At 63.7% G+C, this 17500-nt stretch overlaps 1 non-coding gene across 1 annotated transcript; it reads left to right on the top strand.

The window, feature by feature from the left end:
* Positions 1–14764: 14764 nt before the first annotated feature.
* LOC142792190 (small subunit ribosomal RNA) lies at positions 14765–16579 on the top strand. Its single transcript, XR_012890731.1, has one exon. It is a non-coding gene; the product is annotated as a small subunit ribosomal RNA (ribosomal RNA).
* Positions 16580–17500: the final 921 nt, after the last annotated feature.

Below are 17500 nucleotides of genomic sequence, written 5' to 3'. Positions count from 1 at the left end.
CTGGCGGCCCACTCACTCGATCGCCATGTCTGTTTGCCACAGTTTTCCCGGTGGTGCCGCACCCGGGCTCGCCCCGGCTGACGCAGTTTTCGCGCCGCCCCGGCTGACGCGGTTTCGTGCCGCCCCGGCAGACGCGGTTTTCGCGCCGCCCCGGCTGACGCGGTTTCGTGCCGCCCCGGCAGACGCAGTTCGGACTTAGCACTTTTCGGCTGTGCCTGGCTGGCGGCCCACTCACTCAATCGCCATGTCTGTTTGCCACAGTTTTCCCGGTGGTGCCGCACCCGGGCTCGCCCCGGCTGACGCAGTTTTCGCGCCGCCCCGGCTGACGCGGTTTCGTGCCGCCCCGGCAGACGCGGTTTTCGCGCCGCCCCGGCTGACGCGGTTTCGTGCCGCCCCGGCAGACGCAGTTCGGACTTAGCACTTTTCGGCTGTGCCTGGCTGGCGGCCCACTCACTCGATCGCCATGTCTGTTTGCCACAGTTTTCCCGGTGGTGCCGCACCCGGGCTCGCCCCGGCAGACGCGTTTTTTTTTTTCTTTCGCCCCGGCTGACGCAGTTTTCGCGCCGCCCCGGCTGACGCGGTTTCGTGCCGCCCCGGCAGACGCGGTTTTTTGCGCCGCCCCGGCTGACGCGGTTTTTGCCGCCCCGGCTGACGCAGTTCGGACTTAGCACTTTTCGGCTGTGCCTGGCTGGCGGCCCACTCACTCGATCGCCATGTCTGTTTGCCACAGTTTTCCCGGTGGTGCCGCACCCGGGCTCGCCCCGGCTGACGCAGTTTTCGCGCCGCCCCGGCTGACGCGGTTTCGTGCCGCCCCGGCAGACGCGGTTTTCGCGCCGCCCCGGCTGACGCGGTTTCGTGCCGCCCCGGCAGACGCAGTTCGGACTTAGCACTTTTCGGCTGTGCCTGGCTGGCGGCCCACTCACTCGATCGCCATGTCTGTTTGCCACAGTTTTCCCGGTGGTGCCGCACCCGGGCTCGCCCCGGCTGACGCAGTTTTCGCGCCGCCCCGGCTGACGCGGTTTCGTGCCGCCCCGGCAGACGCGGTTTTCGCGCCGCCCCGGCTGACGCGGTTTCGTGCCGCCCCGGCAGACGCAGTTCGGACTTAGCACTTTTCGGCTGTGCCTGGCTGGCGGCCCACTCACTCGATCGCCATGTCTGTTTGCCACAGTTTTCCCGGTGGTGCCGCACCCGGGCTCGCCCCGGCAGACGCGTTTTTTTTTTCTTTCGCCCCGGCTGACGCAGTTTTCGCGCCGCCCCGGCTGACGCGGTTTCGTGCCGCCCCGGCAGACGCGGTTTTTTTGCGCCGCCCCGGCTGACGCGGTTTTTGCCGCCCCGGCTGACGCAGTTCGGACTTGGCACTTTTTGGCTGAGCCTGGCTGGTGGCCCACTCACTCGATCGCCATGTCTGTTAGCCACAGTTTTCCCGGTGGTGCCGCACCCGGGCTCGCCCCGGCTGACGCAGTTTTCGCGCCGCCCCGGCAGACGCGGTTTTCGCGCCGCCCCGGCTGACGCGGTTTTTGCCGCCCCGGCTGACGCAGTTCGGACTTGGCACTTTTTGGGCTGAGCCTGGCTGGCGGCCCACTCACTCGATCGCCATGTCTGTTTGCCACAGTCTTCCCGGTGGTGCCGCACCCGGGCTCGCCCCGGCAGACGCGTTTTTTTTTTCTTTCGCCCCGGCAGACGTGGTTCCCCCCCCCCCCCTTTTCGCTCGCCCCGGCTGACGAGGTTTTCGCGCCGCCCCGGCTGACGCAGTTTTCGCGCCGCCCCGGCTGACGCGGTTTCGTGCCGCCCCGGCTGACGCGGTTTTCGCGCCGCCCCGGCTGACGCGGTTTTTGCGTCGCCCCGGCTGACACGGTTCGGACTTTGCACTTTTCGGCTGTGCCTGGCTGGCGGCCCACTCACTCGATCGCCATGTCTGTTTGCCACAGTTTTCCCGGTGGTGCCGCACCCGGGCTCGCCCCGGCTGACGCAGTTTTCGCGCCGCCCCGGCAGACGCGGTTTTCGCGCCGCCCCGGCTGACGCGGTTTCGTGCCGCCCCGGCAGACGCAGTTCGGACTTAGCACTTTTCGGCTGTGCCTGGCTGGCGGCCCACTCACTCGATCGCCATGTCTGTTTGCCACAGTTTTCCCGGTGGTGCCGCACCCGGGCTCGCCCCGGCTGACGCAGTTTTCGCGCCGCCCCGGCTGACGCGGTTTCGTGCCGCCCCGGCAGACGCGGTTTTCGCGCCGCCCCGGCTGACGCGGTTTCGTGCCGCCCCGGCAGACGCAGTTCGGACTTAGCACTTTTCGGCTGTGCCTGGCTGGCGGCCCACTCACTCGATCGCCATGTCTGTTTGCCACAGTTTTCCCGGTGGTGCCGCACCCGGGCTCGCCCCGGCAGACGCGTTTTTTTTTTTTTCTTTCGCCCCGGCTGACGCAGTTTTCGCGCCGCCCCGGCTGACGCGGTTTCGTGCCGCCCCGGCAGACGCGGTTTTTTGCGCCGCCCCGGCTGACGCGGTTTTTGCCGCCCCGGCTGACGCAGTTCGGACTTAGCACTTTTCGGCTGTGCCTGGCTGGCGGCCCACTCACTCGATCGCCATGTCTGTTTGCCACAGTTTTCCCGGTGGTGCCGCACCCGGGCTCGCCCCGGCTGACGCAGTTTTCGCGCCGCCCCGGCTGACGCGGTTTCGTGCCGCCCCGGCAGACGCGGTTTTCGCGCCGCCCCGGCTGACGCGGTTTCGTGCCGCCCCGGCAGACGCAGTTCGGACTTAGCACTTTTCGGCTGTGCCTGGCTGGCGGCCCACTCACTCGATCGCCATGTCTGTTTGCCACAGTTTTCCCGGTGGTGCCGCACCCGGGCTCGCCCCGGCTGACGCAGTTTTCGCGCCGCCCCGGCTGACGCGGTTTCGTGCCGCCCCGGCAGACGCGGTTTTCGCGCCGCCCCGGCTGACGCGGTTTCGTGCCGCCCCGGCAGACGCAGTTCGGACTTAGCACTTTTCGGCTGTGCCTGGCTGGCGGCCCACTCACTCGATCGCCATGTCTGTTTGCCACAGTTTTCCCGGTGGTGCCGCACCCGGGCTCGCCCCGGCAGACGCGTTTTTTTTTTCTTTCGCCCCGGCTGACGCAGTTTTCGCGCCGCCCCGGCTGACGCGGTTTCGTGCCGCCCCGGCAGACGCGGTTTTTTTGCGCCGCCCCGGCTGACGCGGTTTTTGCCGCCCCGGCTGACGCAGTTCGGACTTGGCACTTTTTGGCTGAGCCTGGCTGGTGGCCCACTCACTCGATCGCCAGGTCTGTTAGCCACAGTTTTCCCGGTGGTGCCGCACCCGGGCTCGCCCCGGCTGACGCAGTTTTCGCGCCGCCCCGGCAGACGCGGTTTTCGCGCCGCCCCGGCTGACGCGGTTTTTGCCGCCCCGGCTGACGCAGTTCGGACTTGGCACTTTTTGGGCTGAGCCTGGCTGGCGGCCCACTCACTCGATCGCCATGTCTGTTTGCCACAGTCTTCCCGGTGGTGCCGCACCCGGGCTCGCCCCGGCAGACGCGTTTTTTTTTTCTTTCGCCCCGGCAGACGTGGTTCCCCCCCCCCCCTTTTCGCTCGCCCCGGCTGACGAGGTTTTCGCGCCGCCCCGGCTGACGCAGTTTTCGCGCCGCCCCGGCTGACGCGGTTTCGTGCCGCCCCGGCTGACGCGGTTTTCGCGCCGCCCCGGCTGACGCGGTTTTTGCGTCGCCCCGGCTGACACGGTTCGGACTTTGCACTTTTCGGCTGTGCCTGGCTGGCGGCCCACTCACTCGATCGCCATGTCTGTTTGCCACAGTTTTCCCGGTGGTGCCGCACCCGGGCTTGCCCCGGCAGACGCGTTTTTTTTTTTTCTTTTCGCCCCGGCTGACGCAGTTTTCGCCCCGCCCCGGCTGACGCGGTTTCGTGCCGCCCCGGCAGACGCGGTTTTTTGCGCCGCCCCGGCTGACGCGGTTTTTGCCGCCCCGGCTGACGCAGTTCGGACTTAGCACTTTTCGGCTGTGCCTGGCTGGCGGCCCACTCACTCGATCGCCATGTCTGTTTGCCACAGTTTTCCCGGTGGTGCCGCACCCGGGCTCGCCCCGGCTGACGCAGTTTTCGCGCCGCCCCGGCTGACGCGGTTTCGTGCCGCCCCGGCAGACGCGGTTTTCGCGCCGCCCCGGCTGACGCGGTTTTTGCGTCGCCCCGGCTGACACGGTTCGGACTTTGCACTTTTCGGCTGTGCCTGGCTGGCGGCCCACTCACTCGATCGCCATGTCTGTTTGCCACAGTTTTCCCGGTGGTGCCGCACCCGGGCTCGCCCCGGCTGACGCAGTTTTCGCGCCGCCCCGGCTGACGCGGTTTCGTGCCGCCCCGGCAGACGCGGTTTTCGCGCCGCCCCGGCTGACGCGGTTTCGTGCCGCCCCGGCAGACGCAGTTCGGACTTAGCACTTTTCGGCTGTGCCTGGCTGGCGGCCCACTCACTCGATCGCCATGTCTGTTTGCCACAGTTTTCCCGGTGGTGCCGCACCCGGGCTCGCCCCGGCTGACGCAGTTTTCGCGCCGCCCCGGCTGACGCGGTTTCGTGCCGCCCCGGCAGACGCGGTTTTCGCGCCGCCCCGGCTGACGCGGTTTCGTGCCGCCCCGGCAGACGCAGTTCGGACTTAGCACTTTTCGGCTGTGCCTGGCTGGCGGCCCACTCACTCAATCGCCATGTCTGTTTGCCACAGTTTTCCCGGTGGTGCCGCACCCGGGCTCGCCCCGGCTGACGCAGTTTTCGCGCCGCCCCGGCTGACGCGGTTTCGTGCCGCCCCGGCAGACGCGGTTTTCGCGCCGCCCCGGCTGACGCGGTTTCGTGCCGCCCCGGCAGACGCAGTTCGGACTTAGCACTTTTCGGCTGTGCCTGGCTGGCGGCCCACTCACTCGATCGCCATGTCTGTTTGCCACAGTTTTCCCGGTGGTGCCGCACCCGGGCTCGCCCCGGCAGACGCGTTTTTTTTTTCTTTCGCCCCGGCTGACGCAGTTTTCGCGCCGCCCCGGCTGACGCGGTTTCGTGCCGCCCCGGCAGACGCGGTTTTTTGCGCCGCCCCGGCTGACGCGGTTTTTGCCGCCCCGGCTGACGCAGTTCGGACTTAGCACTTTTCGGCTGTGCCTGGCTGGCGGCCCACTCACTCGATCGCCATGTCTGTTTGCCACAGTTTTCCCGGTGGTGCCGCACCCGGGCTCGCCCCGGCTGACGCAGTTTTCGCGCCGCCCCGGCTGACGCGGTTTCGTGCCGCCCCGGCAGACGCGGTTTTCGCGCCGCCCCGGCTGACGCGGTTTCGTGCCGCCCCGGCAGACGCAGTTCGGACTTAGCACTTTTCGGCTGTGCCTGGCTGGCGGCCCACTCACTCGATCGCCATGTCTGTTTGCCACAGTTTTCCCGGTGGTGCCGCACCCGGGCTCGCCCCGGCTGACGCAGTTTTCGCGCCGCCCCGGCTGACGCGGTTTCGTGCCGCCCCGGCAGACGCGGTTTTCGCGCCGCCCCGGCTGACGCGGTTTCGTGCCGCCCCGGCAGACGCAGTTCGGACTTAGCACTTTTCGGCTGTGCCTGGCTGGCGGCCCACTCACTCGATCGCCATGTCTGTTTGCCACAGTTTTCCCGGTGGTGCCGCACCCGGGCTCGCCCCGGCAGACGCGTTTTTTTTTTTCTTTCGCCCCGGCTGACGCAGTTTTCGCGCCGCCCCGGCTGACGCGGTTTCGTGCCGCCCCGGCAGACGCGGTTTTTTTGCGCCGCCCCGGCTGACGCGGTTTTTGCCGCCCCGGCTGACGCAGTTCGGACTTGGCACTTTTTGGCTGAGCCTGGCTGGTGGCCCACTCACTCGATCGCCATGTCTGTTAGCCACAGTTTTCCCGGTGGTGCCGCACCCGGGCTCGCCCCGGCTGACGCAGTTTTCGCGCCGCCCCGGCAGACGCGGTTTTCGCGCCGCCCCGGCTGACGCGGTTTTTGCCGCCCCGGCTGACGCAGTTCGGACTTGGCACTTTTTGGGCTGAGCCTGGCTGGCGGCCCACTCACTCGATCGCCATGTCTGTTTGCCACAGTCTTCCCGGTGGTGCCGCACCCGGGCTCGCCCCGGCAGACGCGTTTTTTTTTTCTTTCGCCCCGGCAGACGTGGTTCCCCCCCCCCCCCCTTTTCGCTCGCCCCGGCTGACGAGGTTTTCGCGCCGCCCCGGCTGACGCAGTTTTCGCGCCGCCCCGGCTGACGCGGTTTCGTGCCGCCCCGGCTGACGCGGTTTTCGCGCCGCCCCGGCTGACGCGGTTTTTGCGTCGCCCCGGCTGACACGGTTCGGACTTTGCACTTTTCGGCTGTGCCTGGCTGGCGGCCCACTCACTCGATCGCCATGTCTGTTTGCCACAGTTTTCCCGGTGGTGCCGCACCCGGGCTCGCCCCGGCTGACGCAGTTTTCGCGCCGCCCCGGCAGACGCGGTTTTCGCGCCGCCCCGGCTGACGCGGTTTCGTGCCGCCCCGGCAGACGCAGTTCGGACTTAGCACTTTTCGGCTGTGCCTGGCTGGCGGCCCACTCACTCGATCGCCATGTCTGTTTGCCACAGTTTTCCCGGTGGTGCCGCACCCGGGCTCGCCCCGGCTGACGCAGTTTTCGCGCCGCCCCGGCTGACGCGGTTTCGTGCCGCCCCGGCAGACGCGGTTTTCGCGCCGCCCCGGCTGACGCGGTTTCGTGCCGCCCCGGCAGACGCAGTTCGGACTTAGCACTTTTCGGCTGTGCCTGGCTGGCGGCCCACTCACTCGATCGCCATGTCTGTTTGCCACAGTTTTCCCGGTGGTGCCGCACCCGGGCTCGCCCCGGCAGACGCGTTTTTTTTTTTTTCTTTCGCCCCGGCTGACGCAGTTTTCGCGCCGCCCCGGCTGACGCGGTTTCGTGCCGCCCCGGCAGACGCGGTTTTTTGCGCCGCCCCGGCTGACGCGGTTTTTGCCGCCCCGGCTGACGCAGTTCGGACTTAGCACTTTTCGGCTGTGCCTGGCTGGCGGCCCACTCACTCGATCGCCATGTCTGTTTGCCACAGTTTTCCCGGTGGTGCCGCACCCGGGCTCGCCCCGGCTGACGCAGTTTTCGCGCCGCCCCGGCTGACGCGGTTTCGTGCCGCCCCGGCAGACGCGGTTTTCGCGCCGCCCCGGCTGACGCGGTTTCGTGCCGCCCCGGCAGACGCAGTTCGGACTTAGCACTTTTCGGCTGTGCCTGGCTGGCGGCCCACTCACTCGATCGCCATGTCTGTTTGCCACAGTTTTCCCGGTGGTGCCGCACCCGGGCTCGCCCCGGCTGACGCAGTTTTCGCGCCGCCCCGGCTGACGCGGTTTCGTGCCGCCCCGGCAGACGCGGTTTTCGCGCCGCCCCGGCTGACGCGGTTTCGTGCCGCCCCGGCAGACGCAGTTCGGACTTAGCACTTTTCGGCTGTGCCTGGCTGGCGGCCCACTCACTCGATCGCCATGTCTGTTTGCCACAGTTTTCCCGGTGGTGCCGCACCCGGGCTCGCCCCGGCAGACGCGTTTTTTTTTTTCTTTCGCCCCGGCTGACGCAGTTTTCGCGCCGCCCCGGCTGACGCGGTTTCGTGCCGCCCCGGCAGACGCGGTTTTTTTGCGCCGCCCCGGCTGACGCGGTTTTTGCCGCCCCGGCTGACGCAGTTCGGACTTGGCACTTTTTGGCTGAGCCTGGCTGGTGGCCCACTCACTCGATCGCCATGTCTGTTAGCCACAGTTTTCCCGGTGGTGCCGCACCCGGGCTCGCCCCGGCTGACGCAGTTTTCGCGCCGCCCCGGCAGACGCGGTTTTCGCGCCGCCCCGGCTGACGCGGTTTTTGCCGCCCCGGCTGACGCAGTTCGGACTTGGCACTTTTTGGGCTGAGCCTGGCTGGCGGCCCACTCACTCGATCGCCATGTCTGTTTGCCACAGTCTTCCCGGTGGTGCCGCACCCGGGCTCGCCCCGGCAGACGCGTTTTTTTTTTCTTTCGCCCCGGCAGACGTGGTTCCCCCCCCCCCCTTTTCGCTCGCCCCGGCTGACGAGGTTTTCGCGCCGCCCCGGCTGACGCAGTTTTCGCGCCGCCCCGGCTGACGCGGTTTCGTGCCGCCCCGGCTGACGCGGTTTTCGCGCCGCCCCGGCTGACGCGGTTTTTGCGTCGCCCCGGCTGACACGGTTCGGACTTTGCACTTTTCGGCTGTGCCTGGCTGGCGGCCCACTCACTCGATCGCCATGTCTGTTTGCCACAGTTTTCCCGGTGGTGCCGCACCCGGGCTTGCCCCGGCAGACGCGTTTTTTTTTTTTCTTTTCGCCCCGGCTGACGCAGTTTTCGCCCCGCCCCGGCTGACGCGGTTTCGTGCCGCCCCGGCAGACGCGGTTTTTTGCGCCGCCCCGGCTGACGCGGTTTTTGCCGCCCCGGCTGACGCAGTTCGGACTTTGCACTTTTTGGCTGAGCCTGGCTGGCGGCCCACTCACTCGATCGCCATGTCTGTTTGCCACAGTTTTCCCGGTGGTGCCGCACCCGGGCTCGCCCCGGCAGACGCGTTTTTTTTTTTCCTTCGCCCCGGCAGACGTGGTTCCCCCCCCCCCCCCTCCGTCTTTCTTTTTGTTTTTTTTTTTCGCCGCGGCTGAAGTGGATTTTTCGGTGCCTCGACGCCCCGGTAGTCGCGGTTTTTCCGTTTCCGCACGGCCCCGGCTGACGCTGCTCGGTCACAGTCGCCTTTTGTGAGGATTGCAGACTTCTTGAGCGCGGGTGTTTTTTTTTTGTTGTTGTTGTTGTTTTATTACGCATTCGCTCCAGCAGACGCTGTTTAGACTTTTTGTTTCCTCTTTTATCCTGCGACGAGGTGACGAGGTTTATTCGGTGCCCCGCCGCCCCGGCTGAAGTGATTTTTCCTGTCCCGTGCCGCCCCGGCTGACGCGGTTGGGACTTCGCGTTTGTTCGGCCGCCACGGGTTTTGGCGCACTCGCTCGGTTGCTTGTTGTTGCCACTTGTTGCGAACCCAGGTTTCTTGAGCGAGCGCGGGCGTTTTTTCTTCCTTTCTTTCTTTGTTCTATGTGTTAGCGAATCGGCCTTTAATATCACACGAGGACTCACAACCAACAATTTTCAGTTTGAAGTGTAAAAAATCTGCAGGTGTTGACGTAACTGACTTGCCCCGTACCCTTGAGTACATCCATGAAGTTCTCGTAGTACTACTAAATCGCATTATTCCAAGTGGAGAAATTCCCATAAACTTGCAAACCTCTACACGAAAATCGGTGCGCGTGATAAAGTTGAAAATTATCGTCCGATATCAAATGTGCCTTCTATAACACAAATTCTAGGAAAAAAAAAAAAAAACACTTGTTCGCCGTTTTCTGCGCCGTGACTGGCAGCACTCCGGCGAAGCGAAACGGGGTCGATTCGAGCACGATATCGGCGTCTTTCGACGTGCTCGCCGGCGACCGTCGCACGAGTACGTCGCACGAGCGCGTCTGCCGGGGCGCCGTTTGCGAAGCCGACGCAAAAGTGGGAACCGCCGCTCGGATGTTCGCCGTTTTTGGCCGAGTGAGTGCTGGCACTCGGGCGAAGCCAAACGGGGCCGATTACGGCACGATATCGGCGTCTTTCGACGTGCCCGGCGGCGACCGTCGCACGAGTACGGTAAACCGCGTCAGCCCGGGCGGAGTTCGGGACGCCGATGCGAAAGTGGAGAACGCCGCTCGGATCTTCGCCGTTTTTGGAGGAGTGAGTGGCGGCACTCCGGAGAAGCCAAGGAGCGCCAATTAGCGCACGATATCGGCGTCTTTCGACGCGCTCGCCGGCGACCGTCGAACGAGTAGGGCAAACCGCGTCTGCCGGGGCGGGGTTTACGACGCCGACGCAAAAGTGGGAACCGCCGCTCGGATGTTGGCCGTTTTTGGCAGAGTGAGTGCTGGCACACCGGCGACGCGAAAGAGCGCGAAAGCGCCCACGAAAGTGGCGTATTTGGACGTGCTTGACGGCGACCGCTGCAGGAGTACGAAAAACCACGTCAGCCGGGGCGAGCGACCCACGGCGGTCTGGGTGCTTATCGCTGCTATTATAGGGGCACCCCGGCAGACGCAGAAAAAAAAAATTTTTTTTCGACCTTCTTTTTTGCTGGTCGAGCTCGGGTAACCCAGGTCGCAATGGGAGCCGCGCACGAAAGCGGCGTCGCGAGACGCGTTCGCGGTCGCTAGTCGCACGAGCTCGGCAACCGCGTCAGCCGGCGCGGAGTTCGGGATGCCGACGGCTAAGTGGGTACCGCTGCTCGGATGTTCGCCGTTTTTGGCCGAGTGAGTGCTGGCACTCCGGCGAAGCGAAACGGGGCCGATTCGGGCACGATATCGGCGTATTTCGACGTGCTCGCCGGCGACCGTCGCACGAGTACGGCAAAGCGCGTCTGCCGGGGCGAGGTTTGCGATGCCGACGAAAAAGTGGGAAGCGCCGCTCGGATCTTCGCCGTTTTTGCAGGAGTGAGTGGCGGCCCTCCTGCGAGACCAAGAAGCATCGATTCGTGCACGAATTCGGCGCCTTTCGACGTGATCGCCGGCGACCGTCGCTCGAGTAGGGCAAACCGCGTCTGCCGGGGCGGGCTTCGGGACGCCGATGCGAAAGTGGGAAACGCTGCTCGGATGTTCGCCGTTTTTGGCCGAGTGAGTGCTGGCACTCGGGCGAAGCCAAACGGGGCCGATTACGGCACGATATCGGCGTCTTTCGACGTGCCCGGCGGCGACCGTCGCACGAGTACGGTAAACCGCGTCAGCCCGGGCGGAGTTCGGGACGCCGATGCGAAAGTGGAGAACGCCGCTCGGATCTTCGCCGTTTTTGGAGGAGTGAGTGGCGGCACTCCGGAGAAGCCAAGGAGCGCCAATTAGCGCACGATATCGGCGTCTTTCGACGCGCTCGCCGGCGACCGTCGAACGAGTAGGGCAAACCGCGTCTGCCGGGGCGGGGTTTACGACGCCGACGCAAAAGTGGGAACCGCCGCTCGGATGTTGGCCGTTTTTGGCAGAGTGAGTGCTGGCACACCGGCGACGCGAAAGAGCGCGAAAGCGCCCACGAAAGTGGCGTATTTGGACGTGCTTGACGGCGACCGCTGCAGGAGTACGAAAAACCACGTCAGCCGGGGCGAGCGACCCACGGCGGTCTGGGTGCTTATCGCTGCTATTATAGGGGCACCCCGGCAGACGCAGAAAAAAAAAATTTTTTTTCGACCTTCTTTTTTGCTGGTCGAGCTCGGGTAACCCAGGTCGCAATGGGAGCCGCGCACGAAAGCGGCGTCGCGAGACGCGTTCGCGGTCGCTAGTCGCACGAGCTCGGCAACCGCGTCAGCCGGCGCGGAGTTCGGGATGCCGACGGCTAAGTGGGTACCGCTGCTCGGATGTTCGCCGTTTTTGGCCGAGTGAGTGCTGGCACTCCGGCGAAGCGAAACGGGGCCGATTCGGGCACGATATCGGCGTATTTCGACGTGCTCGCCGGCGACCGTCGCACGAGTACGGCAAAGCGCGTCTGCCGGGGCGAGGTTTGCGATGCCGACGAAAAAGTGGGAAGCGCCGCTCGGATCTTCGCCGTTTTTGCAGGAGTGAGTGGCGGCCCTCCTGCGAGACCAAGAAGCATCGACTCGCGCACGATATCGGTGTCTTTCGACGTGCCCGCCGGCCACCGCCGCACGAGTACGGCAAACCGCGTATGCCGGGGCGGGGTTGGCGACGCCGACGCAAAAGTGGGAACCGCCACTAGGATGTTCGCCGTTTTTGGCAGAGTGAGTGCTGGCACACCGGCGACGCGAAAGAGCGCGAAAGCGCCCACGAAAGTGGCGTATTTGGACGTGCTTGACGGCGACCGCTGCAGGAGTACGAAAAACCACGTCAGCCGGGGCGAGCGACCCACGGCGGTCTGGGTGCTTATCGCTGCTATTATAGGGGCACCCCGGCAGACGCAGAAAAAAAAAATTTTTTTTCGACCTTCTTTTTTGCTGGTCGAGCTCGGGTAACCCAGGTCGCAATGGGAGCCGCGCACGAAAGCGGCGTCGCGAGACGCGTTCGCGGTCGCTAGTCGCACGAGCTCGGCAACCGCGTCAGCCGGCGCGGAGTTCGGGATGCCGACGGCTAAGTGGGTACCGCTGCTCGGATGTTCGCCGTTTTTGGCCGAGTGAGTGCTGGCACTCCGGCGAAGCGAAACGGGGCCGATTCGGGCACGATATCGGCGTATTTCGACGTGCTCGCCGGCGACCGTCGCACGAGTACGGCAAAGCGCGTCTGCCGGGGCGAGGTTTGCGATGCCGACGAAAAAGTGGGAAGCGCCGCTCGGATCTTCGCCGTTTTTGCAGGAGTGAGTGGCGGCCCTCCTGCGAGACCAAGAAGCATCGACTCGCGCACGATATCGGTGTCTTTCGACGTGCCCGCCGGCCACCGCCGCACGAGTACGGCAAACCGCGTATGCCGGGGCGGGGTTGGCGACGCCGACGCAAAAGTGGGAACCGCCACTAGGATGTTCGCCGTTTTTGGCAGAGTGAGTGCTGGCACTCCCGGCGAAGCGAAAGAGCGCGAATGCGCCCACGAAAGTGGCGTGTTTGGACGTGCTTGACGACGACCACCGCAGGAAAACGAAAAACCACGTCAGCCGGGGCGAGCGACCCATGGCGGTCTGGGTGCTTATCGCTGCTATTATAGGGGCACCCCGGCAGACGCAAAAAAAAAAAAAAATTTTTTTCGACATTCTTTCTTGCTCGTCGACCTCGGGTGACCCAGGTCGCAGTGGGAGCCGCGCACGAAAGCGGCGTCGCGAGACGGCTTCGCGGTCGCTAGTCGCACGAGCTCGGCAACCGCGTCTGCCGGGGCGGAGTTCGGGACGCCGACGGCTAAGTGGGAACCGCCGCTCGGATGTTCGCCGTTTGTGGCCGAGTGAGTGCTGGCACTCCGGCGAAGCCAAACGGGGCCGATTCCGGCACGATATCGGCGTCTTTCTACGTGCTCGCCGGCGACCGTCGCACGAGTACGGCAAAGTGCGTCTGCCGGGGCGGGGTTTGCGACGCGTACGCAATAGTGAGAACCGTCGCTCGGATGTTCATCGTCTTTCGCCGAGCCAGTGCTGGCACTCCGGCGAAGCCGAACGGAGCCGATTCGGGCACGATATCGGCGTCTTTCCACGTGCTCGCCGGCGACCGTCGCACGAGTACGGTAAACCGCGTCAGCCGGGGCGGAGTTCGGGACGCCGATGCGAAAGTGGGAAGCGCCGCTCGGATCTTCGCCGTTTTTGGAGGAGTCAGTGGCGGCACTCCGGTGAAGCCAAGGTGCGCCAATTCGCGCACGATATCGGCGTCTTTCGACGTGCCCGCCGGCCACCGTCGCACGAGTACGGCAAACCTCGTCTGCCGGGGCGGGGTTTGCGACGCCGACGCAAAAGTGGGAACCGCCGCTCGGATGTTCGCCGTTTTTGGCAGAGTGAGTGCTGGCACTCCGGCGAAGCGAAAGAGCGTGAATGCGCCCACGAAAGTAGCGTATTTGGACGTGCTTGACGGCGACCGCCGCAGGAGTACGAAAAACCACGTCAGCCGGGGCGAGCGACCCACGGCGGTCTGGGTGCTTATCGCTGCTATTATAGGGGCACCCCGGCAGACGCAGAAAGAAAAAAAAAAAAAATGGGGACATGGCGTGCGTCACCGTGCGGCTTCGCAGCGTTGCCGAAGTCGCCGAGCCCTTCGACTGAGCCGAACGGCGGACAGGGAACGTTGGTCGGCCGTTCTAACCTGTCGGTGCCACGCCGAGACGTCGTTAAGGAAAACCGCGTCGTGGGCCTCTACGACGCCGTCGAGTCGTTGTACGTTTGGTGTCCAGCGTGTCGGCGGCGAGTAGCGGACACGTCGTTCACGACTTCGGTCTTTCGCAGTCGACGCGAACTTGCGGAGAGTCGTGGTGCCTCACGTTTTCGGCAGAAACCGCGGCGGAATTTTCCCGTGCGTGCGCGCACGACCTCGGTGCTGTGCCGTCAGCGTAGTGTTGCACAAACTCGTGGCCTACCCAAGGTGCGGTACGTTTGCGGCCGTATCCTCGGTGGGAATTTCGTGAGTAGGGTCGCAAATTCTACGACCTCGGCCGGTTTGAGAGCGACGTAGACTTGTGGCACGCTCAACGTGCCACACGTTTCGGGGCACACCCGCGGTGAAATTTTCTCGAGTACGCTCGTATTAGTGCCCAAGGAGGTCTGGGTACTTATCGCTGCTATTATGTGGGGGTTCTCGTGAGCGGCGTACGCGAAAGCGACCGGGTGTCTGATATGCGGCGGGCTTCGGCCTCGTCAAGCGTGTCCTCGGGTCTGCTCCAGGGGAATCCACGGCAGTCGTCTGCAGCCTCATCCGCTTGATGCGTTAGGGGCTGGTTGTCGGACGGTGCCGTTTTACCACGATATCGAGGTGTGTTCCGTGTCGTCCTCGGGCGATTCAGATGCGAAAGCGCCGAAGACGCGGGCGTGACCCGTCGTCTGGCGGCTTTGCAGTCTCGGCTCCGTTGCTAGTTCCGGCCGGTCCACCGACAGTGCAGCGGGCTTGGGCAACCCGCACGGCGCGACCGAGTCGATGCAACGAAAAAGAGCGAGCATGAACGTGCTTCTTGCCGCACGGCTCCCACTCGTCTTTAGGGAAGGTTGTGCCGTAGCGAGCTCGAACGCCGTCATCTCGGAGTGCAAAATAAGCGTGTTGGGGCGCCTGAAGGTGGCCTCCGCCGCACACAGACTGCGTCCGGCCCGCCGAAGGCGAGGACGGACGCGCAGTCGAACGATTACCTGGTTGATCCTGCCAGTAATCATATGCTTGTCTCAAAGATTAAGCCATGCATGTCTAAGTACATGCCGAAATAAGGCGAAACCGCGAATGGCTCATTAAATCAGTTATGGTTCCTTAGATCGTTTCTTCCTACTTGGATAACTGTGGCAATTCTAGAGCTAATACATGCAGTGAGCCTGGAGCCCTTTGGGTAACGGGTGCTTTTATTAGACCAAGATCGATCGGGTTTCGGCCCGTATTGTGTGGTGACTCTGGATAACTTTGTGCTGATCGCATGGCCACGAGCCGGCGACGTTTCTTTCAAGTGTCTGCCTTATCAACTTTCGATGGTAGGTTACTTGCTTACCATGGTTGTTACGGGTAACGGAGAATCAGGGTTCGATTCCGGAGAGGGAGCCTGAGAAACGGCTACCACATCCAAGGAAGGCAGCAGGCGCGCAAATTACCCACTCCCGGCACGGGGAGGTAGTGACGAAAAATAACAATACGGGACTCTTTTGAGGCCCCGTAATTGAAATGAGTACACTCTAAATCCTTTAACGAGGATCAATTGGAGGGCAAGTCTGGTGCCAGCAGCCGCGGTAATTCCAGCTCCAATAGCGTATACTAAAGCTGCTGCGGTTAAAAAGCTCGTAGTTGGATCTCAGTTCCAGACGAGTAGTGCATCTACCCGATGCGACGGCTCGGACTGAACATCATGCCGGTTCTTTCTTGGTGCACTTCATTGTGTGCCTCGAGATGGCCGGTGCTTTTACTTTGAAAAAATTAGAGTGCTCAACGCAGGCGAGTCGCCTGAATAAACTTGCATGGAATAATAGAACAAGACCTCGTTTCTGTTCTGTTGGTTTTTGGAATACGAGGTAATGATTAAGAGGGACGGACGGGGGCATTCGTATTGCGGCGCTAGAGGTGAAATTCTTGGACCGTCGCAAGACGAACTACTGCGAAAGCATTTGCCAAGAATGTTTTCATTGATCAAGAACGAAAGTCAGAGGTTCGAAGGCGATCAGATACCGCCCTAGTTCTGACCATAAACGATGCCAACCAGCGATCCGCCTGAGTTACTCAAATGACTCGGCGGGCAGCTTCCGGGAAACCAAAGTATTTGGGTTCCGGGGGAAGTATGGTTGCAAAGCTGAAACTTAAAGGAATTGACGGAAGGGCACCACCAGGAGTGGAGCCTGCGGCTTAATTTGACTCAACACGGGAAAACTTACCCGGCCCGGACACTGGGAGGATTGACAGATTGAGAGCTCTTTCTTGATTCGGTGGATGGTGGTGCATGGCCGTTCTTAGTTGGTGGAGCGATTTGTCTGGTTAATTCCGATAACGAACGAGACTCTAGCCTATTAAATAGGTGCGGGGTTCCCAGCACCTTACAACCTTCTTAGAGGGACAAGCGGCTCCTAGCCGCACGAAACAGAGCAATAACAGGTCTGTGATGCCCTTAGATGTCCGGGGCCGCACGCGCGCTACACTGAAGGAAGCAGCGTGTCTTTATCCCTGTCTGAAAAGACTGGGTAACCCGTGGAACTTCTTTCGTGATTGGGATAGGGGCTTGCAATTGTTCCCCTTGAACGAGGAATTCCCAGTAAGCGCGAGTCATAAGCTCGCGTTGATTACGTCCCTGCCCTTTGTACACACCGCCCGTCGCTACTACCGATTGAATGATTTAGTGAGGTCTTCGGACCGATGTCCGGCGCGGCCTTTCGGTTGCGCCGGTCTGTTGGAAAGATGACCAAACTTGATCATTTAGAGGAAGTAAAAGTCGTAACAAGGTTTCCGTAGGTGAACCTGCGGAAGGATCATTAACGGATTGTGAAGGGTGAGCGCCTCAGCTGCGTCTGCGCCCGACACTTTCTGCCGCTGACCCCGTTTGGACGCGGGGTCGGCTTTTCCCCACGGGGCTGCCTGAATGTGGAGCGGCACCCCGTGACAAATTGTTGCGCCCAGCGGACGCCAACACCGCGACCTTGGACGGTCGGCCAGGTGGCGGACGCGGGTACAAACGGCGCAACGCACTCATAGGTCGGCTTTCGACCCGCCACTGCACCGTGGCTCGAAGCGCTCGAAATGCGCGACCCGACCGCTGCGGGACCGCCTAGTACTGTAAACAGGAGCGGCGGAGCGCGAACGGCGAGTCGTGGTTACGTCGGTAGAAGGCGAGGCTGCGCGTTCCCGAAACGCCAGCCGAGTGCCCTCCCGACCGTTCGAGCGTGCAAGAACGAGACCCGACAATCGCGCGGCGACTGCCAAGTACGAGAGGAACGGCACAAGCGTCGGCGGTCGGTCAAGGAACTGGCGATGTGACGGGTCCGCTGTGCACCAGTGCATACCGTCCCGCCGTCCGCGGCAAGCGCCTCCGCGTCCTCGGGTGACGGAGGCTGCCGGTCGGTTCTTGCAGGCGAGGGATCTCGCTGGCACCGGTTCGCGTTGACGCGCGGCCGGTCATGGCACGGCGATGCGACGGCCGAGGTGCGCAGTACTCGATGGAGGAACCGCACGCTCCGATGACCGTCCCGCCCTCCGCGGCGTATGCGTACCGACCGTAATGGTTGCAGCAGCGCCGGCCGGCTTTTGAATTCGCCACACGAAACACGGTGCGAGATCGCGGTTAGGGGAGCGTCGACGTTGCCAGGCGTTTTGCTTGCTGCCGAGGGAAAGGCGGCACGGCCACGTCGCGCTCGTCGCGATTAGCGGGTCTGCGCGCTTTGGGAAGGTGCCGCAACGAC

Source organism: Rhipicephalus microplus, unplaced genomic scaffold (genome assembly GCF_043290135.1).
Source record: "Rhipicephalus microplus isolate Deutch F79 unplaced genomic scaffold, USDA_Rmic scaffold_206, whole genome shotgun sequence".
Taxonomy (NCBI): Eukaryota; Metazoa; Arthropoda; class Arachnida; order Ixodida; family Ixodidae; genus Rhipicephalus; species Rhipicephalus microplus.
The sequence above is the reverse complement of the archived record's forward strand: the minus strand, read 5'-3'. Positions and strand labels throughout refer to the sequence as shown.